Raw genomic sequence first — 13923 nt, 5'->3', positions numbered from 1 at the left:
AGAATGGGAAAAAAATTAGGTTATAAAGACTAAAAACCAAGATAGTATTATCTTTGTACATGTACAGAGGCAAATTTTTCCTTAAGGCTTGAAACAAATATGATAGACAGGGTTAATATCCTTGCCATTAATCATGCCATAAATATTTATTGAGTACTTATTATGTACCTGGCACTACTCCAGAAGCTTGAGATCCTACCTAAAAAGCTTTACAAAAAGGTATTCACAGAGAGGTACTGGCATTATTTCACTGAAATAATGCCAATAATCAATAAACATCAATATATGAAAATGTTCAATGTCAAAGAAGTAAAAAGAAAAAATATGTTAGGATTTTAAAAACTCTTTAACCTTTAAAGTAATAATATTTATAATGGTAAAATATTGGTAATAACTTAGATGTCTCACAAGGAGATAATGATTAAATAATTATATAGTCATATGTTACAATATTATTTGGTCATGAAAACCTGTTTTCAATAAATTTTAAATTTTAATAAAGATATATGGGAAAATTAAGGAGGATATAAATTGTATATAAAATATGATCCCGATTTTGTAAAGGGTTGAAAAAAAGGTGGATTATATATGGTAATATATGTGTACATACAGGTGTGTGTGTGTGTGTGTAGCAGAAAAAAGCCTGAGAGCCAACATATCAAAATGTTAATAATGACTTGTTGTTTACTAGCCATTTTGATCTTCTTCTTTTTTTAAAAAAAATTAAATCAGACTTTTAAAAAATTAAATCATACTCGGGTGAATTCCCTGGCGGTCCAGTGGTTAAGACTCTGTGCTTCCATTGCCGGGGGCAGGGGTTCAATCCCTAGTCAGGGAACTGAGATCTTGCAAGCTGCGTGGCGCGGCCAAAAAAAAAAAAAAAAATTCAGGCCTTGTTCTAAGCATTTTACCGGCTTTATTTAATTCCTACATAAAATTTCCATAGGTACCATAACATCTCCCCCATTTTATAGATAAGGAAACCAAAACTTAGAGTTTTGGTCACATAGCCATGACTGACCAAGTATGTATGGCCTCTCCAACTCCAAAGCCAGTGCCCTTGGCCCATATGCTCTAGTCTTTATAATAAAAAAACAGAAAATATTGTTTAAACACTAAAAAGGGGACTATTTTTGTCGATTAGATTGCTACTACCTACTGATCACTACACAGTTAAAATTCCATGAATGGAGGTTGCCCCCTTCTTTAGGTGATGAGCTATAGTGATAAAGTGGCTCATCATACCTTCATGCTTGAACTTTCCTTGTCATTTTGATTCATTACAAAATAAAGAGCAACTGCCAGTCTTGATTGTCAAGACCACATAATGGTTACTGGATTACAACTATGACTACTGCCAAAAGCAAAACAAAACTAAACTCCTCCAAACAAAATGCTTCTACTTTTATTTATACAAGGTACATTACAAATGTGTTTGCAGATCTTTCGTGTCCTTGTTGGTTCCTGGACAAGTATATTTATATTATAGACAACATTGAGATACTGACTGGTTGTATCTGAAGCCTCAGTGTTATTATTACTTTAATTTCCAACTTCTAATAACATACCAGGAACTGTAAAGACCTACTTCATCCCATGGAAACGCCTAAGAAATTCCAAACATAAATAATGGATAATATTTAGTTTTGAACATTCAACCATTTTCTGCAAGTGCTTTTATTCAAATATATAATTTCCTTTTTCTTACACTCAGATCTTCTTGGAAGAGAAGGAAGGAGTTAAGCAGTACTTTACTAAATATATCTAGCACATATATTGTACAGCTATAAGAAAATTACAGCTGCCAAAACTTAACTCTTCCATACTGCTGACAGGGCTTCACTTAATGACTCTTCCTACAGTCAAGACTTAGATGACTGTCCTTCAGTCCTTTAGAAATACCCCTCACCGGACAAATTTGGCTTGGTAAAGTAACTCTCACCTTAGGAAATAAGAGGTTAAATGTATATCCTGGGAGGGCTAATAGAGAAGAAATAGGCAAACAGATGGAAACTTTTATGGTCGAAAAAGGGACTGGTTTGCAGTCAGCAACTTTCTGTGTTGTTCCCAGGATGTCACTAGCTAGATGTCAATACTTGGTCCATCTGTCCCATTATCAATGGGACAATGCTTATCCTATCTTCAAGGGATTCCTGGAAGGATAAAATGAGATGATAGATACTGAAGTGTCTGAAAACTCTAAGAGTTAGGGCAAAATACTAAGGCTATAATGTGTGTATGTGTGTGTGTGCATTTTGGCGAGGGGTCGGGGAGAGGGATGACATTTAAAAAAGTAGTAGATAACATAAAAGATGCCCTAGCAAAGATCAAGTCTCTGTAGAGGATTCTACCAAACCAAATGCTCCTTCCTCAGGGAGCTCCTCTGCACACACTGCCAAGCTTTGTGTCAAGTGACCTGCCAACCTGGCCACCAGTGGCAGGAAACCTATCCTGGCCAAAGGCAACTATCAATATAGGCCAGCTGGGAGTGAGCCAGTGGTGTGAGAATGCTACGCTGTAGGGGTCCTTGTACTGGGTGGCACCACCAACAAACTCTGGGGGGATTCTGAACAGAGACACAGACATGGAGTATTAGAGGTAGCACTGTCATCAGAAGGAAGAGACATCTGCCTCAGTGCTCCTGGGGTCTGACTGATGACAACTTTCCTGTGAGTCCACCCTTCTTAGGGCCTTACAACCCATTACCAGAAGAATGGGAGTTGGCAGGGGATATGCTGATGCAGAACACATTTTAGGAGTTTCCCCCCTTTCTTTTGGTAAATGGAATTGCTTAGCTACAACTGATATGTTGTCCCAACAGTCTAAGTAGATGGTGTATTATTCTAAGATATTAATCCTGGTCTAGTGATATATTAATTTTATAATATTTTCATTATAATATCTTTTCAGCATGAGTATGAATAATCTTTTAAAGTAAGACAACCTTTAAAAAGAAAGCTACTATTCAACATCATCATAATAAGCATTCTTTGCTATTTAGGTATTACAAATGTAAAAGTTATTTAATAATTGCTCTTTGTGGGAATGAAGAGAAGAAATAGAACATACAGTGCACTGTTGGATCTTACTTGGCATTTCTGACTTCATTCACATGAAAATCATTTTCCCCTTTATGTAATTCCATAGTTCCTGAAATCGCTAATCTGAGCCTAAATTTCAAACTAATCAGTTTATTATTTTAAAAAAGAAAGAAAAAGACAAATATCTGAGGTGTTTTTTTTTTTTAATCAGCAGTGGGATTTTTCACCAAGATACAAAAGGGATAGAGATTTGGCCCCACAGAGGACCAGAGCTTCACACAGTACACCACAGTTAGATGGGCTGCGGCAGTGTTTCTTTTTTTTTTTTTAATAAATTTATTTACTTTAATTTATTTGTTTATATTTTTGGCTGCATTGGGCCTTCGTTGCTGCATGCAGGCTTTCTCTAGTTCCGGCGAGCAAGGGCTACTCTTCGTTGTAGACTGCAGGCTTCTCCTTGCACTGGCTTCTCTTGTTGCAGAGCACAGGCTTTAGGCACATGGGCTTCAGTAGTTGTGGCACGCAGGCTCAGTAGTTGTGGCACACAGGCTTAGTTGCTCTGCGGCATGTGGGATCTTCCCAGACCAGGGATCGAACCTGTGTCCCCTGCATTGGCAGGTGGATCCTTAACCATGCAGCAGTGTTTCTTAAAGTGTGTTTGGTGGCCTCATTCTTCTTAGACCAGTTCCTGCTCCCTGGACAATACATCAGCATCTTCCCAGTAGTTAGTATTCTATTTTTGCTTCAAAAATGCTCAGAAAAAGAGACACCAGTAATTAGACTGCTGTGTTTTATAATCTGTGGTTCACAAACCATTAAAAACCATATATTTCTTATAAATACAAGACATCCAAGAAAAACTTTCTAAGAAAAAATTATCTTAGACTTTGTTAATCTTTTTAAAAAAACTTAGACATAAATTTACATTAAAAATGCACCCATGTGTGGCGCAGTGGTTGAGAGTCCGCCTGCCGATGCAGGAGACACGGGTTCGTGCCCTGGTCCGGGAGGATCCCACATACCGCGGAGCGGCTAGGCCCGTGAGCCATGGCCGCTGGGCCTGCGCGTCCGGAGCCTGTGCTCCGCAACGGGAGAGGCCACAACAGTGAGAGGCCCGCATACCGCAAAAAAAAAAAAAAAAAAAAAAAATGCACCCATGTGTATAGGTCAAAGAGTTTGGACAAATGAATATACCCTTGTTACCACCATCCTAATCAAGATACAGAACATTTTTTTATCCCCAGAGAATTCCCTGTACCCCTTTGCAGTTAATCACCACTCCTAACCACTGATCTGATTTCCATCATTACAGATTAATCTTCCTTATTCTAGAATTTCATATTCAAATGAATCACACAGTATGTACTCTTTTGTGTTTAGCTTTTAGTCTCTCAGTAGGTGAGAGACTCTTAACAAACAGCTATATAAATTCACGTTATATTCCTAGCTTGTCCTAGTTATTCTATTATCTACAGCTATATCTATCTAATAGATATCTATTATCTACAGCTGGTGTCTCCTAAAGATCATTAACTTCATCTTTGAATATATCAATTTTATGGTTAATTTTTGGATACTTCTTTCTACACAAAATTCCTGGTTATCCTATTTAGGTGTTGTTATTGTTTTCATGGAAGAACATTTCACCATGTCTGGGGTGTTCCTTTCCATTTTTAAGTCTTTCTTCAGTGGAACACTTTCTTCCTATTATTTTTTTAAAGCCTTCAGCAGAGGAAATGTGTAGCTTGATTCACTCACCATATTTTGCCCCAGTCAAAATCTAAGGGAAAGCAGGAACTCCAAGGTGCTCAAGACTGGAGTGGTGGGACTTCCCTGGTGGCTCAGTGGTTAAGAATCCACCTGCCAATGCAAGGGACACAGGTTCGAGCCCTGGTCCGGGAAGATCCCACATGCTGCAGAGCAACTAAGCCCATGCGCCACAACTACTGAAGCCTGCTCACCTAGAGTCCATGCTCTGCCACAAGAGATGCCACCACAATGAGAAGCCTGTGCACCACAACAAAGAGCAGCCCCCGCTTGCCGCAAAACTAGAGAAAGCCTGCGCACAGCAACGAAGACTCAACACAGCCAAAAATAAATAAACAAATATATATATATATAAAACAAAGACTGGAGTGGTGAAGCCCCTTTTATGGTGAGGCATCTGCTGATATGTGCCAGTCTTCTTGGGCCAAGGAAACACAAGTCCAAGCTCGCAGCCTAGCCCAGGTGGGTTCCTACATTAAGCCAGAAGGGAAGATAAAGCAAGTGGATACACATAGCCTCTTTCATTCACACCGTTGTTCTTTTTTAATTTTCACCTTTTATTTTCATATAATCATGGAAAAACCCCTCTGTGTATATTGTCCTATACATCTGTTCATAGGAAACATGTATAACTAACATACACATAACATGATCAATACCTGGAACCTGTTTAAACATTCTCATTCATTTATCTGGCTTCTTTTATTTCATTCCCTATTAAAATTTTTTTCTTCTCTTCAAGTATATTCTGTGAATTCTCAACTTATCCTCCATTTTTGTATCTTTAGCATTATTTCCCTCTTTCTTAGAGCTTTATGCTTTATTTTGTTACTTCATTCAACTTCTCTGGAATACTTTTCAGATCTCTTAAAACGTGACTTCTGCTCTTACATCATCTATGTGATGCTACCCGCAAATGCTCACAGCATGTATATTACTGTCTCTTTTTTCATCTGCAGTCTTCTTTGTTCCTCTCTTAAGTTGATGTATTTACTCTAGGAGGGAGGCAGTCCATACAGAACACACCAAGAAGAGGCCTGACAGGGCAAATTCATCTCCCTTCGTGGTTAGCATCACCTACTGGAAGGGGTTGTTGGCCACATTACATCAAGCACACCACTGTGCACTTCAGTCTAATTCAACAAGGCACTGGGTGCCAGGTCTGTAGTAAAGAAAGAAACAAGAAAAATGTTTTCAGAGAAAGGGAGAAGTCTCACATGACATGCTCACTTCAGAATTCTGCCTAGGTTTGGAATATTCCCAGAAAAAAGGAGTAAATTCTTTTTTTTCCTTTTCCACTTCTATCTTCTGTATAAGTATATATATATATATATATATATATATATATATATATATATATATATAAATACATATATATACTTTTTCATATTCTTTTCCATTATGGTTTATTATAGGATATTAAATATAGACCCCTGTGTTATACAGTAGGACCTTGTTGTTTATCTATTTTATATATAGTAGTTTTTATCTGCTAGCTCCAAACTCCTAATTTATCCCTCCCTTACCCCCTTTCTCCTTGGGTAACCATAAGTCTGTTTTCTACGTCTGTGAGTCTGTTGTTTTGTAAATAAATTCATTTGTATCATATTTTAGATTCCACATATAAGTAACATCATATGGTATTTGTCTTTCTCTTTCTGGCTTACTTCACTTAGTATGATAATCTCTAGGTCCATGCACATTGCTGAAAATGGCATTATTTCACTCCTTTTTTATGGCTGAGTAGTATTCCACTGCATATATGAACCACATCTTCTTTATCCATTCCTCTGTCGATGGACATTTAGGTTGGTTCCATGTCTTGGCTATTGTAAATAGTGCTGCAATGAACATTGGGGTGCATGTATCTTTTTGAATTAGAGTTTTCTCCAGATATATGCTCAGGAATAGGATTGCTGGATCATACAGTAGTTCTATTTTTAGTTTTTTGAGGACCCTCCATACTGTTTATCATAGTTCTTGCACCAATTTACATTCTGGCCCACAGTGTAGGAGGGTTCTCTTTCCTCCACAACCTCTCCAGAGTTTGTTATTTGTAGACTTTTTATTTTGTAAAAAATATTTATTTATTTATTTTTGGCTGCATTGGGTCTTAGTTGCAGCACATGGGCTCTTTTGTTGTGGCACGCAGGCTCTTCATTGCAGCACATGAGCTTCTCTCTAGTTGGGCTGTGCGGGCTCTAGAGCGCATGGGCTCTGTAGTTGTGGCATGTGGGCTCAGTTGCCCCGTGGCATGTGGGATCTTAGCTTCCCAACCAGGGATCAAACCCATGTCCCTTGCATTGGAAGGTGGATTCTTAACCACTGGACCACCAGGGAAGTCCCTGTAGACTTTTTAATGATGGCTATTCTGACTGCTGAGAGGAGATACCTCACTGTACTTTTGATTTGTATTTCTCTAATAATTAGTGATGCTGAACATCTTTTCATGTGCTTGTGGGCCATCTGTATGTCTTCTTTGGAGAAATGTCTGTTTAGGTCTTCTGCCAATTTTTTGATTGGGTTGTTTGTGTTTCTGATATTGAGTTGCATGAACTGTTTGTATATTTTGTAATTTAAGCACTTGTCGGTCGCATAGTTTGTATTTTCTCCTATTCTGTTAGGTTGTCTTTTCATTTCGTTTATGGTTTCCTTTGCAAAAGCTTATAAGTTTGATTAGGTCCCATTTGTTTATTTTTGCTTTTACTTCTATTGCCTTGGGAGTCTGATCTAAGAAAACATGCAAGGCCTTTCTTCAAGGTTCACCTATAACAAAAATAGGCTGCTGTGGCCTGCCCTATGTTAGATCCAGGAACTTAACAACTGTTTCAAAATTATGTGTATATAGAGGGATGCACTCTGGGTTTCTAAAAGCAAATTTGGGAAACATACAGTTAGAACTGGGCACATTAATGGGAATTCCCTGGTGGTTCAGTGGTTAGGACTCAGCTCTTTCACTGCCGTGGGCCCAGGTTCAATCCCTGGTCGGGGAACTAAGATCCCACAAGCCACACAGGCCAAAAATAAAAGAACTGGGCACATTAACAAATTTGGGAACTTTCTAACGTCCAACTTATTTTAAAAAGTTTTACCCTTAGTTCTATTAAAAAAAGAGAAAAAGATTTATCAAATCAAAACCTTTCCTTATGAGAGACCTTCAAGATGGCGGAGGAGTAAGACGTGGAGATCACGTTCCTTCCCACAAATACATCAGAAATACATCTACACGTGGAACAACTCCTACAGAACACCTACTGAATGCTGGCAGAAGACCTGACTTTCCAAAAGGCAAGAAACTACCCACATACCTGGGTAGGGCAAAGGAAAAAAGAAAAAAGAGAGACAAAAGAATAGGACAAAAGAACAGGACCTGCACCTCTGCGAGGGAGCTGAGAAGGAGGAAAAGTTTCCACACACTAGGAAGCTTCTTCACTGGCAGAGACAGGGGGTGGCAGGGGAAGGCTTCGGAGCCATGGAGGAGAGCGCAGCAATAGTGGTGCAGAGGGCAAAGTGGAGAGATTCCTGCACAGAGGATTGGTGCTGACCAGCACTCACCAGGCTGAGAGGCTTGTTTGCTCACCTGCCAGGATGGGTGGGGGCTGGGAGCTGAGGCTTGGGCTTCAGAGGTCGGATCCCAGGGAGAGGACTGGAGTTGGCTGCATGAACACAGCCTGAAGGGGGCTAGTGTGCCACAGCTAGCCAGGAGGGAGTCCAGGAAAAAGTCTGGAACTGCCTAAGAGGCAAGAGACCATTCTTTCAGGATGCACGAGGAGAGGGGATTCAGAGAACTGCCTAAACGAGCTCCAGAGACAGGCGCAAGCTGTGGCTGTCAGAGTGGACACCAGAGACGGGCATGAAACACTAAGGCTGCTGCTACAGCCACCAAGAAGTCTGTGTGCAAGCACAGGTCACTCTCCACACCTCCCCTCCCCGGAGCCTGTGCAGCCCGCCACTGCCAGGGTTCCGTGATCCAGGGACAACTTCCCCAGGAGAACACACAGCACGGCTCGCACTGTTGCAACGTCATGCCAGCCTCTGCCGCTGCAGGGTCACCCCGCATTCCATACCCCTCCCACCCCCTGGCCTGAGTGAGCCAGAGCCCCCTAATCAGCTGCTAATTTAACCCCGTCCTGTAGGCGGCCTACACGCAGGGGCAGGGCCAAATCCAAAGCAGAAACCTGGGAGCTGTGCGAACACAGAAGAGAAAGGGAAATCTCTCCCAGCAGCCTCAGAAGCAGCGGATTAAGTCTCCACAATCAACTTGATGTACGCTGCATCTCTGGAATACTTGAATAGACAACGAATCATCCCAAAATTGAGGCAGTGGATATTGGGAGCAACTGTAGACTTGGGGTTTGCTTTCTGCATCTAATCTGTTTCTGGATTTATGTTTATCTTAGTTTAGTATTTAGACTTTATTATCGTTGGTAGATTTGTTTATTGATTTGGTTGCTCTTTTCCTTTTTTAAATTTATACAGATATATATATATTTGTTGTTGTTTCTTTTGCTTTTTCTCTTTTTGTGAGTGTGTATGTGTATGCTTCTTTGTGTGATTTTGTCTGTATAGCTTTGTTATTACCATTTGTCCTAGGGTTCTGTCTGTTTTTTTTTTTTTTTTTGTAGAGTTTTTAGCATTGGTTATCATTGGTAGATTTGTTTTTTGGTTTGGTTGCTCTCTTCTTTCTTTTTTTTCCCTTCTTTATATTTTTTAATTTTAATAATGTTATTTTATTTTATTCTTTCTTTCATTCATTCATTTGTTCATTCCTTCCTTCCTTCTTTCTCTTCCTTTCTTCCTGTCTTCCTTTCTTTCTTTCTTTTTCTCCATTATTTCTGAGCTATGTGGCTGACAGGGTCTTGGTGCTCAGGCCAGGTGTCATGCTTGTGTGTCTGAGTTGGGAGAACCAAGTTCATGACATTGGTCCAAAGAGACCTCCCAGCTCCATGTAATATCAAATGGCAAAAGCTCCCCCAGAGGTCTCCATCTCAATGCTAAGACCTAGCTCCACTCAATGACCAGCAAGCTACAGTGCTGGATACCCTATGCAAAACAACTAGCAAGACAGGACCACAACCCCACCCATTAGCAGAGAGGCTGCCTAAAATCATAATAAGGTCACAGACACCCCAAAACACACCACCGGACGCGGTCCTGCCCACCAGAAAGACAAGATCCAGCCTAATCCACCAGAACACAGGCACCAGTCTCCTCCACCAGAGAGCCTACACAACCCACTGAAACAACCTTAGCCACTGGGGGCAGACACCAAAACAATGGGAACTAAGAACATACATGCTGTGAAAATGAGACCCGAAACACAGTAAGGTAAGCAAAATGAGAAGACAGAGAAACACACAGCAGTGGAAGGAGCAAGGTAAAAACCCACCAGACCAATCAAATGAAAAGGAAGTAGGCAGTCTACCTGAAAAAGAATTCAGAATAATGATAGTAAAGATGATCCAAAATCTTGGAAATAGAATGGAGAAAATACAAGAAACGATTAACAAGGACCTAGAAAAACTAAAGAGCAAACAAACAATGATGAACAACACAATAAATGAAATGAAAAATTTTGTAGAAGGAATCAATAGCAGAATAACCGAGGCAGAAGAACGGATAAGTGACCTGGAAGATAAAATAGTGGAAATAACTACTGCAGAGCAGAATAAAGAAAAAGGAATGAAAAGAATTGTGGACAGTCTCAGAGACCTCTGGGACAACATTAAATACACCAACATTCGAATGATAGGGGTCCCAGAAGAAGAAGAGAAAAAGAAAGGGACTGAGAAAATATTTGAAGAGATTATAGTTGAAAACTTCCCTAATATGCGAAAGGAAATAGTCAATCAAGTCCAGGAAGTGCAGAGAGTCCCATACAGGATAAATCCAAGGAGAAACATGACAAGACACATATTAATTGAACTATCAAAAATTAAATACAAAGAAAAAATATTAAAAGCAGCAAGAGAAAAGCAACAAATAAAATACATGGGAACCCCCAAAAGGTTAACAGCTGATCTTGCAGCACAAACTCTGCAAGCCAGAAGGGAGTGGCAGGACATATTAAAAGTGATGAAAGGGAAAAACGTACAACCAAGATTACTCTACCCAGCAAGGATCTCATTCAGATTCGACTGAGATATTGAAACCTTTATAGACAAGTAAAAGCTAAGAGAATTCAGTACCACCAAGCCAGCTTTACAACAAATGCTAAAGGAACTTCTCTAAGAGGGAAAAACAAGAGAAGGAAAAGACCTACAATAACAAACCCAAGACAATTAAAATGGTAATAGGAACATACATATCGATAACTACCTTAAATGTAAATGGATTAAATGCTCCCACCAAAAGACACAGACTGGCTGAATGGATACAAAAACAAGACCCGTGTACATGCTGTCTACAAGAGACCCACTTCAGACCTAGGGACACATACACACTGAAAGTGAGGGGATGGAAAAAGATATTCCATGAAAGTGGCAATCAAAAGAAAGCTGGAGTAGCAATTCTCATATCAGACAAAATAGACTTTAAAATAAAGACTATTACAAGAGACAAAGGACACTACATAATGATCAAGGGATCAATCCAAGAAGATATAACAATTGTAAATATTTATGCACCCAACATAGGAGCACCTCAATACATAAGGCAAATACTAACAGCCATAAAAGGGGAAATCGACAGTAACGCATTCATAGTAGGGGACTTTAACACCCCACTGTCACCAATGGACAGATCATCCAAAATGAAAATAAATAAGGAAACACAAGATTTAAATGATACATTACACAAGATGGACTTAATTGATATATATATATATATATTTTTCGGTATGCGGGCCTCTCACTGTTGTGGCCTCTCCCATTGCAGAGTAGGCTCCGGATGCGCAGGCTCAGCGGCCATGGCTCACGGGCCCAGCCGCTCCGCGGCATGTGGGATCTTCCCGGACCAGGGCACGAACCCGTGTCCCCTGCATCGGCAGGCGGATTCTCAACCACTGCACCACCAGGGAAGCCCAGACTTAATTGATATTTAAAGCACATTCCATCCACAAACAACAGAATACACATTTTTCTCAAGTGCTCATGGAACATTCTCCAGGATAGATCATATCTTGGGTCAGAAAGCTAGCCTTGGTAAATTTAAGAAAATTGAAATTGTATCAAGTATCTTTTTCCAACTACAATGCTATGAGACTAGATACCAATTACAGGAAAAGATCTGTAAAAAATACAAACACATGGAGGCTAAACAAGACTACTAAATAACCAAGAGCTCCCTGAAGAAACCAAAGAGGAAATAAAATATACCTAGAAACAAATGACAATTAAAACACGATGACTCAGAACCTATGGGATGCAGCAAAAGAAGTTCTAAGAGCAAAGTTTATAGCAATACAATCCTACCTCAAGAAACAAGAAACGTCTCAAATAAACAACCTAATCGTACACCTAAAGCAATTAGAGAATGAAGAACAAACAACTGTGAAAGTTCACAGAAGGAAAGAAATCATAAAGATCAGATAAAAAATATATAAAAAAGAAATGAAGGGAACAATAGCAAAGATCAATAAAACTAAAAGCTGGTTCTTTGAGAAGATAAAGAAAATTGATAAACCATTAGCCAGATTCATCAAGAAAAAAAGCGAGAAGACTCAAATCAATAGAATTAGAAATGAAAAAGGAGAAGTAACAACTGACACTGCAGAAATACAAAGGATAAGGAGAGATTACTGCAAGCAACTATATGCCAATAAAATGGACAACATGGAAGAAATGGACAAATTCTTAGAAAAGCACAACCTTCCAAGACTGAACCAGGAAGAAATAGAAAATATAAACAGACCAATCACAAGCACTGAAATTGAGACTGTGAGAAGGCTTCACAGATGAATTCTAACAGTTAGAGAAGAGCTAACACCTATCCTTCTCAAACTCGTCCAAACTATAGCAGAGGGAGGAACACTCCCAAACTCATTCTACAAGGTCACCATCACCCTGATACCAAAACTAGAGAAAGATGTTACACAGAAAGAAAACTACAGGCCAATATCACTGATGAACAGATATGAAAAAATCCTCAGCAAAATACTAGCAAACAGAATCCAACAGTACATTAAAAGGATCATACACCATGATCAAGTGGGATTTATCCCAGGAATGCAAGGATTCTTTAATATATGCAAATCAATCAATGTGATAAATCATATTAACAAATTGAAGAATAAAAACCATATGATCATCTCAACAGATGCAGAAAAAGCTGTCGACAAAATTCAACACCCATTTATGAAAAAAACCCTCCAGAAAGTAGGCACAGAAGGAACTTACCTGAACATAATAAAGGCCATGTATGACAAACCCACAGCCAACATTGTTCTCAATGGTGAAAAACTGAAACCATTTCCTCTAAGATCAGGAACAAGACAAGATTGTCCACTCTCACCACTCTTATTCAACATAGTTTTGGAAGTTTTAGCCATGGCAATCAGAGAAGAAAAAGAAATAAAAGGAATCCAAATCGGAAAAGAAGAAGTAAAGCTGTCACTGTTTGCAGATGACATGATACTAGACATAGAGAATCCTAAAGATGCTGCCAGAAAACTACAAGAGCTAATCAATGAATATCGTAAAGTAGCAGGATACAAAATTAATGCACAGAAATCTCTTGCATTCCTATACACTAATGATGAAAAATCTGAAAGAGAAATTAAGGAAACACTCCCATTTACCACTGCAACAAAAGAATAAACTACCTAGGAATAAACCTACCTAAGGAGACAAAAGACCTGTATGCAGAAATCTATAAGACACTCATGAAAGAAATTAAAGATGATACAGGTTGAGAGATATACCATGTTCTTGGACTGGAAGAATCAACATTGTGAAAATGACTATACTACCCAAAGCAATCTACAGATTCAAGGCAATCCCTATCCAACTAACCACCAATGGCATTTTTCACAGAACTAGAACAAAAAATTTCAATTTGTATGAAAACACAAAAGACTCTGAATAGCCAAAGCAATCTTGCGAAAGAAAAATGGAGCTGGAGGAATCAGGCTCCCAGACTTCAGACTATACTACAAATCTACAGTAATCAAGACAGT

At 39.2% G+C, this 13923-nt stretch overlaps 1 protein-coding gene across 7 annotated transcripts in view; it reads right to left on the bottom strand.

Annotated features, from left to right (window-relative positions):
• RNF24 (ring finger protein 24) overlaps positions 1–13923 on the bottom strand; it is a 145934-nt gene that overhangs the window by 41576 nt on the left and 90435 nt on the right. For 2 of the 7 annotated variants that reach the window (XM_067013029.1, XM_067013030.1), the window contains one exon: positions 756–853. The exons of 3 other annotated variants lie outside the window; for them this stretch is intronic. The gene's annotated coding sequence lies outside the window, so the exon portion shown is untranslated. Of the gene's footprint in view, positions 1–755; positions 854–1568; positions 1584–8363; positions 8383–13923 lie in introns of those variants that run through there. 2 more of the 7 variants (XM_067013031.1, XM_067013032.1) reach the window with 2 other exon arrangements.

Source organism: Kogia breviceps, chromosome 14 (assembly GCF_026419965.1).
Source record: "Kogia breviceps isolate mKogBre1 chromosome 14, mKogBre1 haplotype 1, whole genome shotgun sequence".
NCBI classification, from domain to species: Eukaryota; Metazoa; Chordata; class Mammalia; order Artiodactyla; family Physeteridae; genus Kogia; species Kogia breviceps.
This window is presented reverse-complemented; position numbering and strand designations above follow the sequence as displayed.